Source organism: Gopherus evgoodei, chromosome 2 (genome assembly GCF_007399415.2).
Source record: "Gopherus evgoodei ecotype Sinaloan lineage chromosome 2, rGopEvg1_v1.p, whole genome shotgun sequence".
In the NCBI taxonomy this organism is placed as follows: Eukaryota; Metazoa; Chordata; order Testudines; family Testudinidae; genus Gopherus; species Gopherus evgoodei.
Genome location: NC_044323.1, coordinates 101477998 through 101502600, shown reverse-complemented (window position 1 = coordinate 101502600; position 24603 = coordinate 101477998). Strand labels below are relative to the sequence as shown.

At 40.5% G+C, this 24603-nt stretch overlaps 1 long non-coding RNA gene across 1 annotated transcript; it reads right to left on the bottom strand.

Moving 5' to 3' along the window:
- Positions 1-138: 138 nt before the first annotated feature.
- Positions 139-19339, bottom strand: LOC115644913. Its single transcript, XR_003998627.1, has 3 exons — positions 19239-19339; positions 8391-8393; positions 139-149 (listed from the first exon to the last, which is right to left on the bottom strand). It is a non-coding gene; the product is annotated as an uncharacterized LOC115644913 (long non-coding RNA).
- Between the last annotated feature and the right edge of the window lie 5264 nt (positions 19340-24603).

Here is a 24603-nt window from a genome sequence, read left to right as displayed (position 1 = left end):
AATGCATTGGTGATACACAAATTATTCTTGATCTGAAAACAGTTTCTCAACCTCACTGTCATGGTGTTTGCTATAGTTTCCTTTCTGTTATCGAGCAATTCGTATTATTCTCATACAAAACTGGAGTACTCAAAATTATACTGGTTAATCTAGGGGTTTGTCTGTACTGTAACTAGGAGTGAACCTCTCAGCCCAGACGGACAGACATGGACTAGCTGTGCTTGAGCTAGTGCACTAAAAATAGCGATATGGACGTTGTGGCCTGGGTGATGGCATGGCCTAGCCACCTGAACAGTGACTCAGGGGGTCAGGAGGGCTTGCAATTCGGCAGCGAGCCCAAGCTGCCCGTGCTGCAACATCCATGCTGCTATTTTTAGCTCACTAGCTCAAGTGGAGCTAGCACATCTGCCTACCCAGCCTGGGAAGCATGCTCCCAAGCTGCAGTGTAGACGCAAGTGACCAGTATTTCAGGTAGCAGTTTCTAATCTAGCAGTAGAATATGAAAATGAATAGTACAAAATGCACCCACTTTACTGAGTGTGGTGGTAACTCAATGGATGAAAAGTTTGTATTTGAAAATAATTTGAGGCAGTTAATGTAGTGTTTCATTAAATGTGCATTACATACACAGTGAATGGTATGCACTCTCTTTTTAAGTGTCAGTTTTCCATTAACAGAAGTTTCTGTTAAGCATCAGTTTCTGCTCAGGGGTCTTATTTGATGCTAACAGGATACAGGATAATTATGTCAATTTAATATTGAGCTTATTAAAAGCATATCTCAGACATGTTGCAACCATTCAGTATTATTGCTTTTCGTCTACTCATTCAGTGGAAGTTTTCGTCATTTCAAACTTGTCATTGTATTGTACCCATCAGTGATCGGACAGATCCACAACTGGTGGAAGCTGTCATAGTACAACTGAAAATAGGATATTTTACACCAGGTGAAGATGTGCCTCAGAATATCAAACTGGCAGACAGCAGTGTGTATTTAACGTTCCTTTGCACTGTCCCAAGGTATACTGTATCTATATGTCAAGAATTATGTGCTGAAATGTTGGACAATTCTCTTTTCTGTGTTAAATACTAGAGTTGCAGAAATCGTCCTCTACAGTTTTACACATCACATCCTGAGAAAGGGAAGTAGGGGAAAATGGCAGGGAAAGGGATTAAATATTCAGGGTAAAGTGATTTCCATGGAAATGCCGCAGAAAGTGCAGCTCTGTAGGCTGAAAACTAATCTGAATTGATAATCCTTTATCATCCTTTTCAATTTTTCCATCCATTTTTCAGCAATAGCAGCTTATTTTTCAACCTGAAAAGTGTTGTAATTCTCCTTTCAATAAAGATGGTTATAACCCACATCACAAGGACTTTTTTCCTCTATTTTTCCTTTAGCACACAAATTACAGCTATGCAAACATGAAACTGTTACATGGTAACAGCTGGAGGAAATGGCCATGTCAGCCCCAGTGATTGACAGAGTATGTCTGCCATTAGTTACTACAGTTTGCAAATTAGGGATAATTTTAGCTCCCCAGCTGCAGTCTGACAACCCAATTATAGCAGTAACCCAATTAGCTTTTTTCCATCTTTTATTAGCTAGGAGAGTGTGACCTTTTCTTTTGGATGCAGACTTTGAAAGGAGTTAACTCACCTCTAGAGAGCATCCTTATGGCCAAGCATGGCATAGGGGTTCTCCCTCCATCTGGTGTCCCCTACTGATGGTCATTCTGGTGCTACAGTGGCCTCTCTTTCTATGACTTGGCCCTCCAACCAAGTCACAAACTACTGTCACCTCTTCCAGAGTAACAGTCCCAGCAATAAAAGTCCAGTAGCCAATGGATACAGAGGTATTGACAACCAATAATTCATTGAAATTAAAATCCAGAGAACTAAAAGAAAAAGAAATAATAGGCTACATGGAATGGGAGTCTGGGATCAGTACTTGTCACTGAACATGATCATATCAGTAGTGGCATATAGCACAAGCCTGCAAAGATTCTTTAAAATTCTTACCTCACTCAATTTCCGGGAGCTTTAAAAGATTATTACCTTCACTCCATTTGCTACAAACCCCAGTTACGAGACCAAAGTAGTGGATACTTATACTCCTGGATCTCTTTTTGAGATCTTCCAACTCTGAGTAGTAGTCAATCTTCTCTCTGGGCCCTTTCCAGATGGTCAGAATTGTCCTCCCAGTGAATGGTAACATCTACTACAACCACAGTATCACTCTTCACAAAAACATCTGGCTTATGTAAATTCCCTTCACTATATCTAAGGTGTGGTTCCATTGTTTTCCTCCACCAAGTTTACTAACTTTATTAATCACAGCTGAGACTATTCTATAATGTCTTTTAATCCACGCAACTTTAATTTTATAGCACTGTCCAGATATATGTGGGATGGTCTCCCTAAACTTTCCGCACCATCTACACATAGTATCAACTCCCTCTCTTCCTCTTGTTAAGTCTCCCTAGTTGGATAAACATTAGCCCTCAATTAAAATATGGACCATCCAAAGGCTCTAAATACTTAAAACTAGGATTAAAATGGTCCACATCCAAATTATTTAAAAAGCTATTAGTAAAAACCATAGGTAAAAATGATAAATTACCAACCTGATCCTCACTAGCCAGCCAAAATTCTCCACTCCCATATCATCTGACAGGGAGATCACATATTTCAGTCTCGTGAGGTAACCACTCATGCAAAAATATTTTATGCATTGGTCCAGCAAACTGAATTAGTCCCCTGACATATTTGACACTGCCAGCCAGGGCAACAGAACCAGTAGCAAGGGCATTGTTTACCCAGTCCAGCATCACTCGAGTATGAATATTCCTTTTATCCATAACTAAAAAGATATAACCCTTCACAGGGAGAGGCTATCCCTTGCCAGGGGGAGACTATTCTTACCAGGATGATTCACCCGTGTCTGGAAGAAGCTACTGTTGCCAGGGGAGCAGATTTTCTTGGGGCTGCCCCTAGTCCACCCCCTTTAAGGGGGGCAGTTCGCCCTCCACATTCCGCCTGGCAATCTACACCAGTTAATGACTCTTACCACGAGGTGACAGAAAGACTTGCCATCTAGAGGTTTCCTCACTGAGGGGTCCCTGTCAGCTTAATGTCAAGTCCTAATAGAAGTGTGAAAGAGGGCTCAGATCTTGGTAGAAATTGCCCCTCACGTCAGAGTTCTCACTCTTTTCCACCTCACTGATTACCCAATCCAGCATAATAATCAGGTATGAAAAAACTGTTTGGACTCGACAACTGAACAGAGGCCAAAGATGCATAAATAGCCTTAAGAGTCCTTAAGGTGTTGGTTATTACTTGTAAAGCACTACCTGAATGATTGCCTCTCCCCTCAGGCCATGGTGCCACAGCTGTAGTAAACTGGGGCATCTGAGCTGGATCCCCTTCATTATAAAGGATAGGGGATGGGTGGCAGGACATTCTCTGAGAGGCCTTCAGGACTTAAACTTGCTTTCCCATCCTGGTCTGAAATAGCCAGAATTTAGAGATTTTTCTGGGCATAATACTGCACGAGACACCTGAGAGAGGGCTGAGGGTATTCTTCCCACAACAATGAAAGGATAGAAAAGTTTCTGCAGGTGGCAGGTCAAGTTCCTCTTGAAATGATTAATGCTGCTGTGATTTTATGAAATTATTAATGATGTGTTGGGGCACCTGGAGCATTAGATAAGCAACATGTTATATTTTAGAGTCCAAGCAAAGACCAAAAAGAAATCTGAGTACCTTGCTTAGCTGCAGCTATGGAACAATCCAGTAAATTATGTTTCCATATTTATAAAATGCTCAACAGTAGATTTTAACTGGTCAACATTTTTCGAACGGTTTGAAATTAAAAGTTTTTTCATGAACTTTTTTTAAAACTTTAATAAAATATGTTCACCGTTTTTCAATCAGTTCTAGCAAAATACGTTCCTGAATTTTGCGAAGGCAGCCAGAAGAAGCCTTTGGACAAAGTAGAATGATAAATTCTATATATCAATGATAATGCATTCTTGTTGGAGCTGCATATATTTTATACATTTCCTCTACAATGTCTTGTCACTTAAGTGATTAATCTTTAATTAGCAAATAAATTGAGTGTGGAGCTAAAAATTACCATATTAATTGTAAGATGTTCGGCATTAAACTATTTTAGTAAGCATAAAATCAGCTTCACTGAACTGAAATACATGTTATAAGAGAAGAGGTAATATTTTTCCATTTTAACTATACGGAAAAATGCACTTGTTTGGTTTATTAATGTGGATATACTGGGTTAAATTGAGTGGAGATGTGAACTATAGTTTAGCTTACGTTTGAGGTAAGCTGATCAGAAGAAAATGGCTTAAGTGGCAAAGAAAAACTTGCCAATTGTGTGTAAAACTAGTGCGGTTTGCACTGAATGGGCATTGTGAAAGGACCAAACTCGGCTCATGGCATAAGCAGGCAAAATTCCAATGGAAATTAGTGGGAATTTGGCCTATTTACACCAGAGAGTAATTTGACTGAGGTTACCGTGAACAAACTTAACTGACTAAATTCTTCATTCTTTTAGATCCTTACAGCCCACTGAAGTCTTTGCAGTATTTAGCTGAGAGAGGCGAGTCTGCTTGATACTACCACATTATTAGTTGCTTTCAGGATACAGCTCTTACTGCTCAGCATTAAGTTGAATTCCCATTGTTTTGCCTTACAGCAATTTACTCCTGTTTTATGACTACCTAACACCTAGCATATCTTCCCCCACTCAAAAAGCTGAGAATCCACTTACTGCAAGATTAATCCATAATGCAGAGCAGTGAATAAGAGCTGCAGGTGCATACACCTTTGAAAAGTAGACCACTTTTCTTTAATTGCCCAGTGCCCCAATTCTGCAAACACTTTCACACATGCTTAACTGTATGCATTTGAGCAGACTCATTGACTACTATTCGGACTAACGACAAAAATGCATTTTTGCAAGATTGAGGCCTCAGCATGAATTTAGGAACACACCCCGAACTTGGAAAATGTAAACAGTATGCACAAACAAGTCATGCTACACCACCCTCCTTCTCTACTAGTAACTCCAATCATGCTCTGAGAATTCCTGTTTACTACAGATCAAAGACAGCTAATAATTTTGAAGCATGAAAATTTTTTATTGAACAATAAGGATGTAAACAGGATATCTTGTTGCAGACTGAAACTTCACAGTAGTCACAATATAGAGCACTGGATGATCCTACACTAAGCACCCAGACGAAAACCTGACCCCACTGAAGTTAACAGCAAGACTCCCATTGACTTCAGTGAAGCCAGAATTTAATTCCTCCAGTAAGATGACAAAAAGCTGTACGAAGATGGGGACAATAATCTGTACCCTACTAAACAAAAGAGAACAGCTGCTGAAGTAGGGGTGTGTGTAACCAAAATCACACCACAAGAGAGGGCAAAAACAACTTAAAAAAGGCCTAACTGAAAAATAAAAAAAGACATCCCCACAGAGGGGGATGGCTCCAGGCACCAGCAAAGGAAGCAGGTGCTTGGGGCAGCAAATCCAGGTCTTTGGCAGCAATTCGGCAGCAGGTGTCTCAGTCCCTCTCTTCCTCTTTGAGCCGCCGCTGAATTGCTGCTGAAGAATGAAGCGGCGTAATTGAGCTGCCGCTGAAGTGCTGCCAATCGGCTTTTTTTTTTTTTAAACTGCTTTGGGCAGCAAAAAACCTGGAGCTGGCCCTGCCTGCAGATGCTGTTGAAGAAAATAAAGGAAGAGACCATTTAAAAACAAAAATGTGCTTGTGCCAAAGCAATTGTTCAGAAACATACTTGTTTCCATATGTTATTTGTTCAATTTTGTTTAACAGTTAAAAACATGGTTAGCAAAAGGGTAAGAAATTATGACTCTTCTTGAAGCCCATGTATTAGTCACACATGGAATGGAACAGTATTTCCCCGAAGCAGAATGAAAAGTTATACAAAATAATGGATAAAGCACTTAAATAAATGGGAACAGGAACACCAGCAGCTTATCACACAAAATAATTGACAGACTACGCACACATCCACTAATTCAGCTCCAGGCACTGTCTGCACTGCCTGCTGCTGTTATTGAAGGAAGAAAGGAGAAAATCTCCAAGCACACACGTCTCAGTACTACTGCTACTGAAGTCATTCAGAGCTGGATCAAATCTATAACTCTACAATCATGACAAGATGATAAACCCTATAAACTTAATTTTAAATCACTCTTTATTTTTCAAAGATTTGCCAATATGTAGAATACAAAAATATTGATAAAAACTGAAAATTCCTCAGAATTTCATGGCTATATCCTGTCACTATCATGGGTTTTCCTGTTTTTATAAATTTGGACTCTAGATAATTATTTTAATTAAGTCTGCATGCTGTGTGTATGTGTGATATATATCAGGATGGACTGATTTAAATCTAAACAATTAAAATAATGGATTAAAATAATGATTTGAATCAAACAGAAAATCCTAATTTAAATAATCATGTTAATCCAGTTTTGCATTTGTACTTTAGTTCTTTTGCTAAAAAAAGATTAATTCTCATTGGTTGGTAGCCAGCAAAATATAATTGCAATTAAGTATAGCTATTACTCTAAATTACGTGCTTCTTTTTGCAATATAGGAGTGTCATAAACAGATGGTTAAGGGTTAATGTCTCTTTTACCTGTAAAGGGTTAAGAAGCTCAGTAAACCTGGCTGACACCTGGCCAGAGGACCAATAGGGGGACAAGATACTTTCAAATCTTGGTGGAGGGAAGTCTTTGTGTTTTTTGTTTTGTTCGTTGTTCACTCTTGGGGCTAAGAGTGACCAGACCTCCACCCAGGCTCTCAATCTTTCTCAATCAGTCTTTCATGTTTCAAAATTGTAAGTAGTAGCCAGGCAAAGCAGATTAGTCTTATGTTTGTTTTCTCAACTTGTAAATGTGTCTTTTTGCTGGAAGGATTTTTACCTCTATTTGCTGTAACTTTGAATCTAAGGCTAGGGGAGGTGGGTCCCTCTAGTCTATACGAATTTGAGTACCCTGTAAAGCATTTTCCATCCTGATTTTACAGAAGTAATTTTTTACCTTTTCTTTCTTTAATTAAAAGCTTTCTTTTTAAGAACCTGGTTGATTTTTCCTTGTTTTAAGATCCAAGGGATTGGGTCTGAACTCACCAGGGGATTGGTGGGGGGAAAGAAGTGGGGGTGGTTAATTCCTCCTTGTTTTAAGGTCCAAGGAGTTTGGAGTGGTGTAAAGCCTCTCAAGGCAACCCAGGGAGGGGAAAGTCTAGTAGGAAAAGGAGGGGGATGGTTAATTCCTCTTTGTTTTAAGATTCAACGAGTTTTGTATCTGTGTTTCCCAGAGAACAGAGAGAGAGTGTGCCAGACACTAAATTCTGGCTGGTGGCAGCGTACCAAATTTAAGCTAGTACTTAAGCTTAAAAGTGTTCATGCAGGTCCCCACTTTTTGTACCCTAAAGTTCAAAGTGGGGGAAAAACCTTAACAAAGAGGATCACTATAATTACATATTAAGCAATTATACAGCTTCTTAATTTTTACACTTAGAAAATGGCAAATGATTAATTTCTTATCAGATTGATTAATTGTGGTTTCTCTCAAGCTCTATAAGGATAGAAATTCAAACAATTAAAAATGCACAAAACGAACATTTTTAAAGCTATCTATATAAAAATATCCTAAGTGTGCTGGATACGCAAGGGAAAAAAATCATAATATGTTTTATATTTAAAACAAACTGATTTATTAAATAAAGAAGTATACTCTGTAGTTAGTGAAATTAACTGTTTCTGGTCACCATGTCCTTCAAGATGTTGTTAATACTAGTAGATCTCCTCCATCTCATTTTTATTCATAGACTGGAAAAGGAAAATAAGCTTTCCTACTTTTTCAACTCCCAATGGGTTTCTTAACTCTGAATGAAGTAGACATTGAACTGAACTAGCTGAACACACTGAGTGAAGAAAATATTCTCTCTGAACCTGCAAAAAAGAGAGACTACAGTTGTCAAAGGTTGATTTTGCACTTCAACAAACTCCGGTTCCAGGTGTTTACCCAGTGACTTCTAGAGGTTCAGCGGTCTGACTTCCTTTAAAACTCAGTGACAAACATGTACTGCTTTTTTAAAAAAATGTAATGTATATGATTTAATAGATTAAATAAATTATGCCTTACCACGTTATCAATTTCAAATTGAATTTTAAATATAGATTTAGTTTTTTAAAAAATAAAAATTGAATAAAAATTGATTTAAAAAAAATCCACTGTTAACATAGAATCTCTCTCCTGTAATGACTTGCAAACATCACATTCCACTAGGTCCCCCTTTGGAGAAATTTCTAGTGAAAAATAATTCATACTATCTCAACACTTTTTCCATTTGATGCAAAATAGATTTTAAAATATGGTCAGGATAATTATGGAGGAATTGTAAGATTCCCCCACTCTTGTTTTCTAAAGTCAACTCTGACTGAAAAAATTCCAGCATAGGTCCTTTGTTCCTAGAGCTGCCTAAAAATATGTTTTATCAGATTGATCTTCCAACCAAAAAAAGGGTGGGGGGAGGGAGGGAGGGAGAGTCCTTTCTTCAAAATGAAAATTTCCTGTAGCAAGTTTTAAATTTTGCTGAAACATTCCTGACAGAAAATTTGAAAAAAATCACAGTGATGGCTCCCCACCTGCCCCCTGGAAGGCTCATCAGTTTCACTTTTTGCAGGTTCACTTTCTGCAACTTCAGGAGCCAAAGAGGCAGAAAACCTGGGTACTATGCCTCCCCTGAGTTCAGAGAGGCAGAGCACCTGGGTATCCCGATTTTCCTGAAACAGATTTTTCTCGGAAGCCTCTCACAAAAAAAAAATATTTTCTTTAAAAAAAAAACAAACACATATTTTATGTTTTTGTTCTGTTTTTTTTTTTAACCAGTCTGCAACAATTCCTTTCCACTCCACCTACAAAAAAATTTGAAGTGTCTTGTGAGATGGGATTTCCATTTTCTTGCAAGTAATATTTGATACTTTGTGTAGCACAGAAATACCACCTTAATTGTTCAGATTTTATCTAGACAGTAAATTTTTATGTTTTATGCTAGGAAATTGTTATCCAAATAATTATGGTTTCATTTGAACTGATATTTGAAGAATGACAAAGACGTACTTTCAAATCTAGAAGTATCAGCTCTCCTTTTAGAAGAGCTAACCCAGTATGACATTGACATTGCTGTGCTCAGTGAAACTAGATTGGCAGATGATGGCATTATTACAGGACCGGCTGGTGGTTACACCTTCTTTTGGAAGGGAAAAGAACCACATGAAGACAGAATCCATTAAGGCGAATTGCCATTAAGATCAAATTCTTTCAGTGTCTTGAAGACTTTCCAATAGGCATTAATGAAAGCCTCATGAAACTTCTGTTACCGCTAAATAAGTCACGATTTGCTACCATCATCAGTGCATATGCGCCCACCTTAACAAATCCTGACTATGCTAAGGGTTGGTTCTACTCTGATCTCAACTGTCTCATCAAGTCAACACCACAAAGTGACCAACTAATCATCCTAGGAGATTTTAATGCAAGAGTAGGTAAAGAAATTGGCAAGGTGTCATTGGGAAAAAATGAACGAAAATGGCCTCCTACTCCTAAGCAAGTGTGCAGAACATAGCCTGACAATTACAAAGTACCATATTCAGACAAGCAGACAAATATAAAACTACATGGATGCATCCCAGATCTAAACAATTACATCTAATAGATTATATCATTTTCTGACAACGTGACATAAGGGATGTCAGGATTACCAGAGCCATGCGTGGAGCAGAATGCTGGATGGATCACAGAGTGATTAGGTCACTATTGAATCTACATATTGTATCCACATATTGTATCCTACATATTGTATCCTGAAATGCCCCAAAACAATCAAGATATCCCCTGATAGTGTTAAACTAAATTATGCATCCTGTTGAGACAAGCTACAAAGTGCACTAAAAACCAGCCTTGGTGACAACCCTGTCTCATGGGAGGAATTTAGAGAGAGTACAAAAAAACTGCAACTGATGTCCTTGGATAGAAGAAAAGGGCTCACTTTGACTGGTTTGATGAAAATGATGAGAAAAAAATCACAGTACTCTTGAAAGGAAAAAAAAAAAAGGCTTTCCAAATCTGGCAAAATGATATTCAGTCCTCCTCAAAGAGAGACTGATTTAAACACCTGCAAAGCAAGGCACAAAGACAACTACACTTAATACAAGATAAATGGAGGGAGAAGGTAGCAGAATACACTCAAATGTATGCAGAAACAAATGAACCAAAGAAATTCTTTGATTCCTTGAAGCTAGTCTATGGACACTGACAGGTGGGCACAGGTTTGCTCATCATGGCTGCCGGCAGGACAGTCAAAAAAACATGGCATGGAACCGAGATGGGTTGAACATTTCAGCTAACTACTGAACAGACCATCCTCAATTGAAACAAGTGTTAATCTGATGTCTCACAAGCCTATTCAGCACCACTTTGACTCATCACCCTCACTTGAAGAAATAGAAAAGGTAATCAGTTTGATGAGCTCAGGAAAGTCCTCTGACAGAGATGGAATACCGGCAGAAATATATAAATCTGCAAGTTCAAAAGTGGAAACAACACTACAGAAGATCCTTACTGACATCTGGGGCAGTGAAGCAATGCCACAAGACTTCAAAGATGCCACAATTATTCCTTTATTTAAGAATAAAAGGAGAAAAATGGTCTGTGATAACTAACGTGGGATCACTCTCCTGTCACTGGAAAAATCTTTGTTAATGTTCTCCTGAACTGACTGGTTTCTGAGACAGATGAAATCAATCTACCCAAGACACTTTTTTCCTTGATCTGACAAAAGCATTTGATACAAATCAATAGAAAAGGATTATGGATGATGCTCAGCAATCTTAGTCGGCCACTAAAACTGGTAAAGACCATTCGTTTATTTCATGAGGGGATGCAAGTTCAGGTACTTTTTAAATGGAGATCTCACTGATTCCTTTCCCATTTCAAATGGAGTCAAACAAGGCTGTGTCCTTGCCCCTGTACTGTTCAACCTCTTTTTCACCCAAGTTCTCAACCATGCTACAGATGGGAGCAACAGAGACATTTACATCAGATACAGACATGATGGTTTAGTCTTCAATCTTACAAGGCTTAAAGCAAAAACCAAAGTAACAGAACTACTAATAAGATCACTCTTTGTGGATGATTGTGCCCTACTAGCATACACAGAGGGAGCTCTCCAGTGCATTGTAGATAGTTTTGGTGCTTCAGCAAAGCAATTTGGCCTTAACAATCAACCTGGAGAAAACTGTGGTGTTGCACCAATCATTTTCACCACTCTGCGCCATATCCCCTAGCATATCTATTAGTGGAAACCAACTAAAGCAAGTTGACAGTTTTACCGATCTCAGCAGCAATATCTCCCAGGATGGATCTCTTGATAAACAGATCACAAACAGGATACAGAATGCTTCTCAGTCATTTGGAAAGTTACATAATGAAGTCCTGAAATCTCACAACATAACCCTCTCAATAAAAATAAAACTTGATAGTTCTTTTGTGCTCACATCTCTCCTCTACAGTGGTCAGACCTGGACACCATACAAATGGCATATCAAACAGCTAGAGGCCTTCCATATGCGGTCTCTGCGTGCCATTATGGGAATCTGCTGACAGGATAAAATTACCAACCTGGAGATTCTCCAAAAGTGAAATGCCGTAAGCATTGATGCCATGCTGATAAAAGCCCACCTGCGCTGGGTTGGACACACCATTAGGATACCTGAATATTGTCTCCCCAAAAAAATTTCCTATGGCCAATTGGCATAAGGACACTGAAATCAAGGCCATCCCAGAAAGCGCTACAAGGACAGCAAAAACAGCAGTAAAACCGAAGGATCTTGAGAAGGCTGTGTTAAATAGATCAGTATGGCAACACACAATACTCAGAACTTTTCAAACCTTTGAAGACAGAAATAATCTATATTAGCTGCAAGGGAAAAGCATCATACTACTGCTATAGCTACCAAGATGCTCACCAATGACTGTCTGTCCAATCTGCTCATGAGCACATGCATCACGCTTTGGATTTCAGAGTCATTCCAGAATCCACAAAGCGAGAGAGCATGGAAATGTAATCATTGTACTGATGGACTACACACATTTAGGTATTACTATGATTATAATAAAAAATAAGTTCTTAAAATCTCCCTGGATCATATCTGCAGTTTGCCCAATGGAGACTTTATCAGGTTCCCAGTGAAAAGATATAGTTCATTCGTGAATATGACAAAATGTAGTCATGGAACACTGATGTATTTCTCAGAAATATTTCAAGTCTCCTTTTTCAATTTTTGAAAACTGGTAGAATTGCATAGATCTAGAGATAAACTGATGTCAGAATATACCCAAACTTCAGTTTAGAACTCAGACATCATTTTTCACAATGATTCATGGCAATACAACCCAATCCACAAAATCTATTTTCCTTGCAAAATCTCAGTGAAAATGACATAAGGACTTGACTGTATTTATAATGAACGTTATAACACTGTATTTTATACCTACTGTGAAGGGAGAAAGAGTGGATATCACTTTACTTAATAGAGCAACATTTCATTTTACAAGTTTGCCACAACATTCATAGATCATAAACAGGATTTTCCATTCTGTGACATGCTTCTGTGAAGGATTATAAAATACACAGAGCATGTAAAAGCAGCAAAGAATCCTATGGCACCTTGTAGACTAACAGACGTACTGGAGCATGAGCTTTCGTGGGTGAATACATGCATCTGATGAGGTGGGTATTCACCCACGAAAGCTCATGCTCCAATACGTCTGTTAGTCTATAAGGTGCCACAGGACTCTGCTGCTTTTACAGATTCAAACTAACATGGCTACCCCTCTGATAAATCAAAATCAATATCAATACAGCCTGAAAAGATCAGTTAGTTTTAACACAATCAGACTTCAATTTTGCTTTACTTAAGCCAAACTCCATCTGTTCAAGACCATTACAGTGAAATGTATATTGACAGGTTACACTGTAAAATATAAAGTAGCTGTGCAGGCACCCTGGGATCTTGAAGATGGGTAAAGGCAAAAATCGTGCTTATTGGTGTTCTATAGCATGGAAGTAGAGACTGGCAGGGGAAGGGTTAAATAGCTCCCTGCTGCCTGCACAATACCTCTGTGGTATCCAAGAGTGCAGTAGTGACATCGATTTAGCACACTAGTGAACACACTGCATCCCCCAAGAGAGCATGGTGTATAGGAAGAGGGACATGTCTGATGCTCAAGCCAAACAGCACAAAGGCTCCCATTAGCATTAGGGAGTTGGTACACGTTTCCCCTGATTAGCAGCAAGTCTGTAGAAGGAATAGGAGACACAAGATGCACCTTTTGGCATTCCTGTTCATCTTCACTGTACTGTACTGATAATGTATGAACCAGCTGAATACATCTTGGAAAATGTATGCTTAATATAGCTTGTAAAAATTAAGCCAACAGACACATTCAATAGGAGGAAGAAACCTAGCAAAGAGTAATGGTAATGAGATTTAGGCATGATAGTGGACAGCAAATTAGATAGGAGCTAGCAATTCAGTCTGGCAGCAAAGAGACCCATGTGATTTTGGAATTCAGATGCAAATGTGTCTTAAGACAGAGTAGGGAGTTAATAGTATACTATGGTGTGATTGTAACCTAGAATTTACAGTGATGCCTGGCACTCCTCTGGGATCTTTACTGTCTTCAAATCTGAACTCTTATTTCAGGACTCAGGTTTTGAGGCTCCAGCCAAAAATATTCTATGTGTCTGTCTCTGTGGAAGTCCCAACATTCACATGCCTGAGCGCATATGGACAACGGAGGCCCAGTGACTCAGCAGGGCATGTAGTACACGTGATTCCCTCACTCCATGTTGGAGACTAACTTTCCACATAATGTGGGTTGAGGGCATAAATGGAGATTGTGGCATCATCTGCTTGCCTCTTTCCTGCTCCACATGTCTGGACTATGATTGCTAACAAAGGAGAGTTTTGAACAATGGACTAAAGACCCCCAAACTTTTGGGTGATCCAGAGAGACTTATTTCAAATTGGAAGACTTAATATCACTGCTGTTATCCTGTTCTACAAACTCTGAAATCAACTAATGTATATGATTCACATTAACCATGTAGTATCTCTTCCTTTATTTTATATATAAACCTTTAGATTTTAGGTTACTAAAGGACTGGCTACCATCGTGGTTTTAGGGTAAGATCTGAACTATATTTTGACCTGGGATAAGCGTCTGGTTCTTTGGAATTTGAAGGACCCAATATGTGATTTCTGGTTTTAATAATTGTTTAATCACAGAAGTCTAGCTATCTAGGTGGTGCATGAGGAGCTAAAGGGACTGTCTGTGGCTTCATAACTACTACTACAGTATTTTGGAAGCACACATTTGTTACTTGGCTTAGTGACATCTTATGAGAGAATATTTGGGAGTACATGCCCTGTATTCTGGCAGTTTAAGCTGAGACTGTGTCCCATAACAGGCAGCGTGACATAGGGTGACAATGACAAGACAGCCCACTATAGATATCCAGGCTGGCTATTCCACTCTCACTACTGCCTGTGTCTATAGAGTGCGTACACCAATATTCCCTTTTCTCTACCCTGATTTGCTCTCTTCCTTATTTCTGTTGGGGTGACAAACCACATGGATATGCCCTTTTTAATTACAGCTTCTGTAATATGCATCTTTAAAATCATGAACCAGAAGGAGCATGGAATCCTTTTCCACACTGATAACGTGTATCTGAGTGGACTGGCTCTTACCTTGGTTACAGATAGTTTATGCATTCCTACTTCTGTTTTAGCTCCAGTAGGCAGTTCTATTGCATACCTTGCTGCAGTTTCCATTGCAGTAGAAATTGGAGTAGAACATTTAAAAGAAAAGATTTTCCTCAGTTAACAGCTTCTTCTGAGATGTTTCATTAAGCAGTCCAAATGCAAATCTGTCTTAAGTCCTAGCTAAGCCCATCCTTAAAACCAGTGTTCCAACAATCTTTCCCCTCTTTTACAATAGAGTTAAATATTCATCTTCAAGCTTATTCCGCTCATGAAACCTTTCTGTTATCATCAGGGTCATGAGTGCCAAGTGCTCTTAAACAATTTGCACTCTTTAAACCTTCTGCTTGCTGGTTTCTCTGGGGTGATGAGACTGCATACTAAATGGTATGTTTTTCCTCCCGTCATGCTCAAGAATACTACTACACATTTTTCCATTTATTTCAAAATACTGCTCCAGCCTCTCTAAATACACAGGTCAGTCCTCCACAGAGCTGTGAAAGGCCACCATTTTTCCAGTATAGCCTGCCATGTCACCTCACTGCTGTTAGCTCAGTAGTCCAGAGTACTCACAATTATAGTAGACTTCCTCCGTCCCCATATCCTGGGGATGCAAGCAGTATCATAGATGATTTTGCTACTCTGATGCACAGAATGTTCTTGAAATCTTTATTGCCAGTCATTGTGTATGGTGGATATAGCACAAATTCCTGATGAGAAACACAAAGGTATGTCTACACTACAATGCGCACCCAAGCCTGAGCCAAGGCAAACCTCCTGTTGTGTTTGCCCTGCAACTGCGTTAACACAGGTCCACTTTCTGGTGTAAACTTCCATCCCCATCCCATGTTACACAGGGCTGCCAAGAGGATTCAGGGGGCCCAGGACAAAGCAATTTTGGGGACCCCTTCCATAAAAAAATTGCAATATTATAGAATACTATATTCGCATGGGGGGCCCAGGGCCTGGGGCAAATTGCCCCCCCAAGCAGCCCTGATGCCACAAACTGAGGGGCAAATGTGTAAAGAAGGGACAGGAGAATGGGGTGGGCAAGGGGGTAAGGAGACATGCTGAGATAGTTAATATCCAGCACAATCCCCTTGTTTCATGCTCTTCCTTTTTTGGGGTGTGGTTTTGTAATGGCAGCTGCCCAAGACTGTGAAAGTGGGTTACTGTTTGAAGCCTCGTTAGAACATATAAAGTATGTTTTATTTTTCAAGAAAATATATTGCTATGAGTGCAGCACATCGTGCTAAAACATGTTAAGGAGTAAAGCATTACAAAGCAAACAGTATCCCTCTATTTACTATTCCTCTAAGTATAGCAGTTCATATGTCAATACATACGCAGCTCTCCTTCTGCCTGAGAGCAGCAGCGAAGACAGTAACACCATTTATATCAATGTTATTTGGTGGGAATAATGTTCCAGCCTATCTGTTACTGTAGACTCCCGAGTGGCAAAAAAACCTTTGGCATTGTAAACTCTTTCTGTACAGCCCACACTGACATTCATAAATCTGTCTCTGTGGTTCACCAGCCCCTGCATAACAATGGAGTAGTGCCCTTTGCAGTTTATGTACTCATGTGCTTGAGGAGGGTAAACTAGGGGCGCATAGTCCCATCAATACCCTTGCCACAGTTAGGAAACCCCATTCTCCCTAAGCCAGCATTTATCTCTGGAATATCTTTAATGCCTGCCACTTCGGGATAAACCACATGCCTGGTTGCCGCAGAAACTTCCACTACCACTTTACTCACAGTTGACAACAGACCTGTAGCAGCCTGGGGTAGCAACACTCTTCTGCATAGCGTCTAGGGTGCCAGGTGTCCAGTTTTTGACCAGAATGCCCAGTTGAAAAGGGACCCTAGCCGCTCTGGTCAGCTCTGCTGGTTGGGCTTTTAGAAGTCCAGTCGGCAGCGCAATGGGACAAGGCAGTCTCCCTGCAGATCGTGGCTTTCCATGGCTCCTGGAAACAGTGGCATGTCCCCGCTCCAGCCCCTACACATAGGGGCAGCCAGGAGGCTCCACATGCTGCCTCCACCTCAAGCACAGGCTCTGCAGCTCCCATTGGCTGGGAACCATGGCCAATGGGAGCTGCGGGGGCGGTACCTGTGGACAGGGCAGCAAGGAAGAGAGCCACCTGGCCACGCCTCCACGTAGGAGCTGGAGGGATCATGCTGCTGCTTCTGGGAGTCACCTAAGGTAAGCACCCCCTGGAGCCTGCATCCCCTGACCTCCTCCCTCAGCCTGGAGCACCCTCCTGCACCCCACATTCCAAGCCCCAGCCCAGATCCCGCACACCAGCAGGAGTCCTCCCACCTCCCTCATGGCCTAGACCCCTGCCTCAGCCCTGATACCCCTCCCACCTTCTGAATGCCTCAGTCCCAGCCCAGAGCACCCTCTTACGCCCCAACCCCTCATCCACAGCCCTACCCCAGAGCCTGCACCCCCAGCCAGAGCCCTCATTCACCACAACCCCCTGCCTCATCCCAGAGCCCCCTCCACACTCCAAAACCCTCATCCCCAGCCCAGAGGTCCCTCCTGCACCACAAATCCCTCATTCCTGGCCCCACAACAGAGCCTACACCCCCAGCTGCAGTCCTTCCCCTCCCCCACAACCCAACCCCACATCCTAACCTGGTGAAAATGAGCAAGTGAGGGTGGGGAGAGCGAGCGACAGAAGAAAGGGTATGGAGTGAGTAGGGGGGGCAGGGCCTTGGAGAAGGGGCAGGGCTTCAGGGGAGGGGTGGGGCAAGAATGTTCAGTTTTGTGCGAGTAGAAAGTTGGCAACCCTAATAGCAACCTTCTTCTGAGCTAGCAAGGGTGACCTCAGATGTGTCTCTTTACACTGGAGGGTGAGGACAACTGCTCACAAATCTCCAGAAATGTTACTTTTTTCATGTAAAAAGTTCTGGCCCGCTGCTGGTCATCCCAAGTTTGCATGACGGTGTGGTCCTAACAACTTGTGATCATAGACCTGCACCAGAAGCAGCAGTCTATTTCGGGGGCATCATCCGCTATGCCAATTATACTGAGCAACATCTGCCAGAGAGAGTCTGCAATGCCAGGGTACTCCTCTTCCTCCTCCTGCAGATCAGGAAATCCATCAGCCACCTTTGGTGGACCAGAAAATGCCACTGTAACTGCCACTAGTGCCTCTCAGATGTGCTGCCAGTTTCCTGACACAGCACAAGCAAGAGAAGTTCATCAAAAAGGTGCCTTCTCCATGTTGCTGGCTCTGGTAGCTGGGAATTCTCTGTTGGCTGTGTTGGGTTGGACCTATGGAAAAGAAGCTCTTGAGGAATTCTACCATGGATTTCAACAATTTCCATCCCACCATCAACCTCAGCCTGGACCAGTCCACAAAAGAGATCCACTTATTATAATGCTAATAAGTGATGTCACAAACACCACTCTATACCAGAAACCTACTGACTGCTGTACTTACTTGCCTCCAGCTGTGATCCAGAACACACCACATGATCCATTGTCCACAGCCAAGATACAACCACATTTGCTCCAACCCCTCAGATAGAGCCAAACACCTACAAGATCTCTATCAAGTGTTCTTATAACTACAATACCCACTTGCTGAAATGAAGGAACAGATTGACAGAGCCAGAAGAGTACCTAGAAGTCACCTACTACAGGATAGGCCCAACAAAGAAAGTAACAGAACTCCACTAGCTGTCGCCTTCAGCCCCCAACTAAAACCTGTCCAGTGCATCATCAAGGATCTACAACCTATTTTGATGGATGATCCCTCACTCTCTCAGATCTTGGGAGACAGGCCAGTCCTTGCCTACAGACAGCCCCCTAACCTGAAGCAAATACTCACCAGCAACCACAAACACCACACAACAAAAACACTAACCCAGGAATCTATCCTTGCAACAAAGCCTGTTGCCAACTCTGTCCACATATCTATTCAGGGGATACATCACAGGACCTAATCACATCAGCCACACTATCAGAGGCTTGTTCACTTGCACATGTACCAATGTGATATATGCCATCATGTGCCAGCAATGCCCCTCTGCCACATACATTGGCCAAACCGGACAGTCTCTACGCAAAAGAATAAATGGACACAAATCAGATGTTAAGAATTATAACATTCAAAAACCAGTTGGAGAACACGTCAACCTTCCTGGTGACTCGATTACAGACCTCAAAGTTGCAATACTCCAACAAAAATCTTAAAAAACAGACTACAATGAGAAACTGCAGAATTGGAATTAAATTTGCCAACTGGACATCATTAAATTAGGCTTGAATAAAGACTCGGAGTGGACGGGTCATTACACAAAGTAAAACCTATTTCCCCATGCTAATTTTCCCCCTACTGTTACTCAAATCTTCTTGTCAGCTGTTCGAAATGGGACATCCTGATTATCACCACAAAAGTTTTTTTTTCCTCCTGCTGCTAACAGCTCACCTTAACTGATTACTCTTGTTATAGTTAGTATGGCAACACTCACTTTTTCATGTCTTCTGTGTATATATCTTCCTACTGTATTTTCCACTGCATGCATCCAATGAAGTGGGTTTTAGCCCATGAAAGCTTATGCTCAAATAAATGTGTTAGTCTCTAAGGTGCCACAAGTACTCCTCGTTCTTTTCACTATATAACCATTTCAACATAAGCAATTGTTTAAATAACTAGAACTGTGAATTCACAGAATCAATGCTCTGTTCAATATATTTAAATATTGCACAACTGGTTGAAACTGGTGCACAACTAGTTGGAAAAAAATTAAAGAGTTGTTATCAATAGTTCACTGTCAGAGATCATATCTACTAGAGTCCCGCAAGGGTCTGTCCTAGGTCTGATAGTATTCAATATTTTCATTAATTATTTAGATAATGGAGTGAAAAGTATGCTTAAAGTTTGTGGATGATACCAAACTGGGAGTTGCTGCAAGTATGTTGGAGGACAGAATTAGAATTAAAAACGACCTTGATAAATTGGAGATTTAGTAGGAAATCAACTAGAAGAATTTAATCAAGATCAGTGCAAAGTATTACTCTTAGGAAGGAAAAAAAATAAGTGAACAAATACAAAGTGAGGAATAACTAGCTAGGCAGCAATACCATAGAAAAGCATCTGGGGGATATCATGGAGCACAAATTCAATATGACCCAATAGTTCCTAAAAAAGGCTCACATTCTGGGGTTAACAACAGAAGTGTTGGAAGGAAGACAGAGGAGGTAATTTCCTGCTCTATTTGGCACTGGTGAGGCCACAGCTGGAGTACTGTGTCTAGTTTTGGGTATCACACTTAAATAAAGATGTGAACAATTTACAGAGAGTCCAGAGGATACCAACTAAAATGGTAAAGATTTGGAAAATCTGCCCTGTGAAGAAAGGTTGAAAGAATTGGGCTTGTTTCTTCTTGAGAAAAGATGATGGAAGGGAAAACCTGATAATATTCTTCAAATATGTTTAGGGCTATAGCGATCAATTGTTTTCCGTGGTTATTGAAGGTAGGAAAAGAAATTACGGCTTAATCCGCAGCAAGGGAAATTTAGGTTAGATATGAGGAAAAGCTTTCTGACTATAAAAATAGGTACCAAGGGAGGATGTGGAACCCCTGTCAGGTTTTTAGGACCAGGTTAGACAAACACCTGTCAGGGAAGGTCTAGGTATATTTGGCCATAACAAAAGCCCTGAGATTTTTAGACACCATCAGGAGAGCATAATGAAGCCATGGGCTTGAATTAGAGTGTGTACACAGTGATTTTGTATACTCAGGACATAGTATAACAAATAGGTGAAGTTCTGTCATCTTTCTGGTGCACATTATAGGACTGTTTCAGTCACTGATTGCAAAAGAGGATCTTGCAAAAATATGCAATAAGCATCTGGCACCATTTGCTGGACATATGCCTTTTACATGATTTCTCCCACAGTACACATATTGCTTGCCTTTTTGCTCTGTTTTTGTTTTACCCTGCATTTGATTTTATTTTGCACATGTTGTACATCTTCTGCAGATGCAGCATATATCAAATGTATATGTAAGTTCCAACTCAGTCTTGCTCTGGCTTAATAATCTTTAGTACCTAAAACTGTACTCTAATAAGTTCCTCTTAATGATCCAAATGTGCATGATGAGGCTAAGTAGCACCAACTGGCTGCTTATTGATCTAGTTTGACTTTCATTTTCACTGAGTATTGAAAACAGACCTTGTGTATTTCATTTCCTTTAAACACTAAGCATTTCTCTAAAGCATCTGAGACTTTAGTTATATCTATTCTTTGTAGTAAGTGCTGATCAATTAGGTATGCATCCTTACCCATTGCTGTATTTAGTACAGCAATTCTGATTGTCATGCTTTGTCTAGTTTTGCAGCTACTTTAAAGTTTGTGCATGAGGCCCTGAAGAAGCTCCAGTGTTCACAGATATCCCTTTTGGATACCATTAAAAGCAACTAAATAGCAAGGCTCTAAAATTGAGGTAGTTTTCCTGTATTGCATTTTGAAGGCTTAGCAATGACTTTTTTGGTGATGATTTACTAACAAAACAAAAAAAAGACTTTGAATTAAAAAGGCCTTTGAAAACCTATGTCTAGAGATATGAGACATCTTGACATTAAAGAATCATTGTGTTTTCCGTAAGTTCCCCCCAAATAATAGATTAAAGGGGTATATGATATACACATACCTAATATGATATTGAAATATAAAAATGAAGAACTGATAATTATAAGGGCAAAATAGAAGGAAAGTACAAGGAAGCTTGGATGAAAGTGATCATGAAATCAGAGTTTGCAATTCTAAGGAAGGGTAGAAGGGAGTACAGCAAAATAGAGACAATGGATTTCAGGAAGGCGGATTTTGGTAAGCTCAGAGACCTGATAGGTAAGGTCCCATGGGAATCAAGACTGAGGGGAAAAACAACTGAGGAGAGTTGGCAGTTTTTCAAAGGGACACTATTAAGGGCCCAAAAGCAAGTTATTCCGCTGGGTAGGAAAGATAAAAATGTGGCAAAAGACCACCTTGGCTTAACCATGAGATCTTGCATGACCTGCAAAATAAAAAGGAGTCTCATAAAAAATGGAAACTAGGTCAGATTACAAAGGATGAATATAGGCAAACACCACAGGAATGCAGGGGCAATATTAGAAAGGCAAAGGCACAAAATGAGCTCAAACTAGCTATGGGAATAAAGGGAAACAAGACGACTTTATCAATACATGAGAAGCAAGACGAAGACCAAAGACATGGTAGGCCCACTGCTCAGTGAGGAGGGAGAAACACTAACAGGAAACTTGGAAATGGCAGAGATGCTTAATGACTTCTTTGTTTCGGTCTTCACTGAGAAGTCTGAAGGAATGTCTAACATAGTGAATGCTTATGGGAAGGGGGTAGGTTTAGAAGAAAATAAAAAAAGAACAAGTTAAAAATCACTTAGAAAAGTTAGACGCCTGCAAGTCACCAGGGCCTGATGAAATGCATCAAGGAGTTAATAGAGGAGGTATCTGAGCCTCTAGCTATTATCTTTGGAAAGTCATGGGAGACGGGAGAGATTCCAGAAGATTGGAAAAGGGCAAATATAGTGCCCATCTATAAAAAGGGAAATAAAAACAACCCAGGAAACTATAGACCAGTTAGTTTAACTTCTGTGCCAGGGAAGATAATGGAGCAAGTAATCAAAGAAATCATCTGCAAACACTTGGAAGGTGGTAAGGTGATAGGGAATAGCCAGCATGGATTTGTAAAGAACAAATCATGTCAAACCAAACCAATCTGATAGCTTTCTTTGATAGGATAATGAGTCTTGTGGATAAGGGAGAAGGGGTGCATGTGGTATACCTAGATTTTAGTAAGGCATTTGATACGGTCTCGCATGATATCCTTATCGATAAACTAGGCAAATACAATTTAGATGGGGCTACTATAAGGTGGGTGCATAACTGCCTGGATAACCATACTCAGAGTGTAGTTATTAATAGCTCCCAATCCTGCTGGAAAGGTATAACAAGTGGGGTTCCGCAGGGGTCTGTTTTGGGACAGGCTCTGTTCAATATCTTCATCGACGACTTAGATTTGGCATAGAAAGTACACTTATTAAGTTTGCAGACGATACCAAACTGGGAGGGATTGCAAATGTTTTGGAGGACAGGGTCAAAATTCAAAATGATCTGGACAAATTGGAGAAATGGTCTGAGGTAAACCAGATGAAGTTCAATAAAGACAAATGCAAAGTGCTCCACTTAGGAAGGAACAATCTGTTTCACACATACAGAATGGGAAGAAACTGTCTAGGAAGGAGTATGGCAGAAAGATCTAGGGGTCATAGTGGACCACAAGCTAAATATGAGTCAGTGTGATACTGTTGCAAAAAAAGCAAACATGATTCTGGGATGCATTAACAGGTGTGTTGTAAACAAGACACGAGAAGTCATTCTTCTGCTCTACTCTGCGCTGGTTAGGCCTCAACTGGAGTATTGTGTCCAGTTCTGGGCACCGCATTTCAAGAAAGATGTGGAGAAATTGGAGAAGGTCCAGAGAAGAGCAACAAGAATGTTTAAAGGTCTTGTGAACATGAGCTATGAAGGAAGGCTGAAAGAATTGGGTTTATTTAGTTTGGAAAAGAGAAGACTGAGAGGGGACATGATAGCAGTTTTCAGGTATCTAAAAGGGTGTCATCAGGAGGAGGGAGAAAACTTGTTCACCTTAGCCTCTAATGATAGAACAAGAAGCAATGGGCTTAAACCGCAGCAAGGGAGATTTAGGTTGGACGTCAGGAAAAAAGTTCCTAACTGTCAAGGTAGTTAAACATTGGAATAAATTGCCTAGGGAGGTTGTGGAATCTCCATCTCTGGAGATATTTAAGAGTAGGTTAGATAAATGTCTATTAGGGATGGTCTAGACAGTATTTGGTCCTGCCATGAGGGCAGGGGACTGGACTCGATGACCTCTCGAGGTCCCTTCCAGTCCTAGAGTCTATGAATCCATGAATCTATAAAAGCTTTGATAGCTACAGTTTAATAATTGTAATTATGGATCGTGAACTAGTTTAGATGAGGTAACACGTAGGCCAAGGATTTGCTGCCGCAAGTGTGGTTTTGCCAATTTTTTTACATTTTACAATTCTTGTGATCTGCTTAAATGATGTTATTGCTCAGAAAAAACAAAAAACGTTGTGTTGGAAGTTTTGAGATGAACATACACAAACCTGTAAAAACAAGAAGCCTTTTTCTGGGGAGACTCAGGAAAAGGGTGACATGACATGAAATGTGTATGAAGAGCAAACAACCCCGCAGAAGTTGGGTAAGAGCAACTGGGCAGGACTCAGGAGGCCTGGCTGCTATTCCTGACTCTATCACTGACCTTATTTATGACCTTGGACAGGTCACTTCACACCTCTGAGCCTCAGTTTCTCCATCTGTAAAATGGTTATAATTACCCTGACCTCCTTTGTAAAGTGCTTAGCGATCTATGGATAAAAAGAAATGTAGAAAAGCTAAGTATTATTCTGACAGCATATTAACAGCTACATGTCAAGAACTGCATAGAGGAAGCCATTTGCAATGCACAAATTATACTGGTCTTTCTAAACCCAGAGCTACACTAAATATTCTTGAGCACTATCCTTTGGCATTTTCTCTGTTAACTACTTATGTATAAGATCTCTTTAACAGAGCACTTCTGAAATACATACTACTGCTCTCTGAGCCACTGAGGTTCTTCCCTAGAGCGTA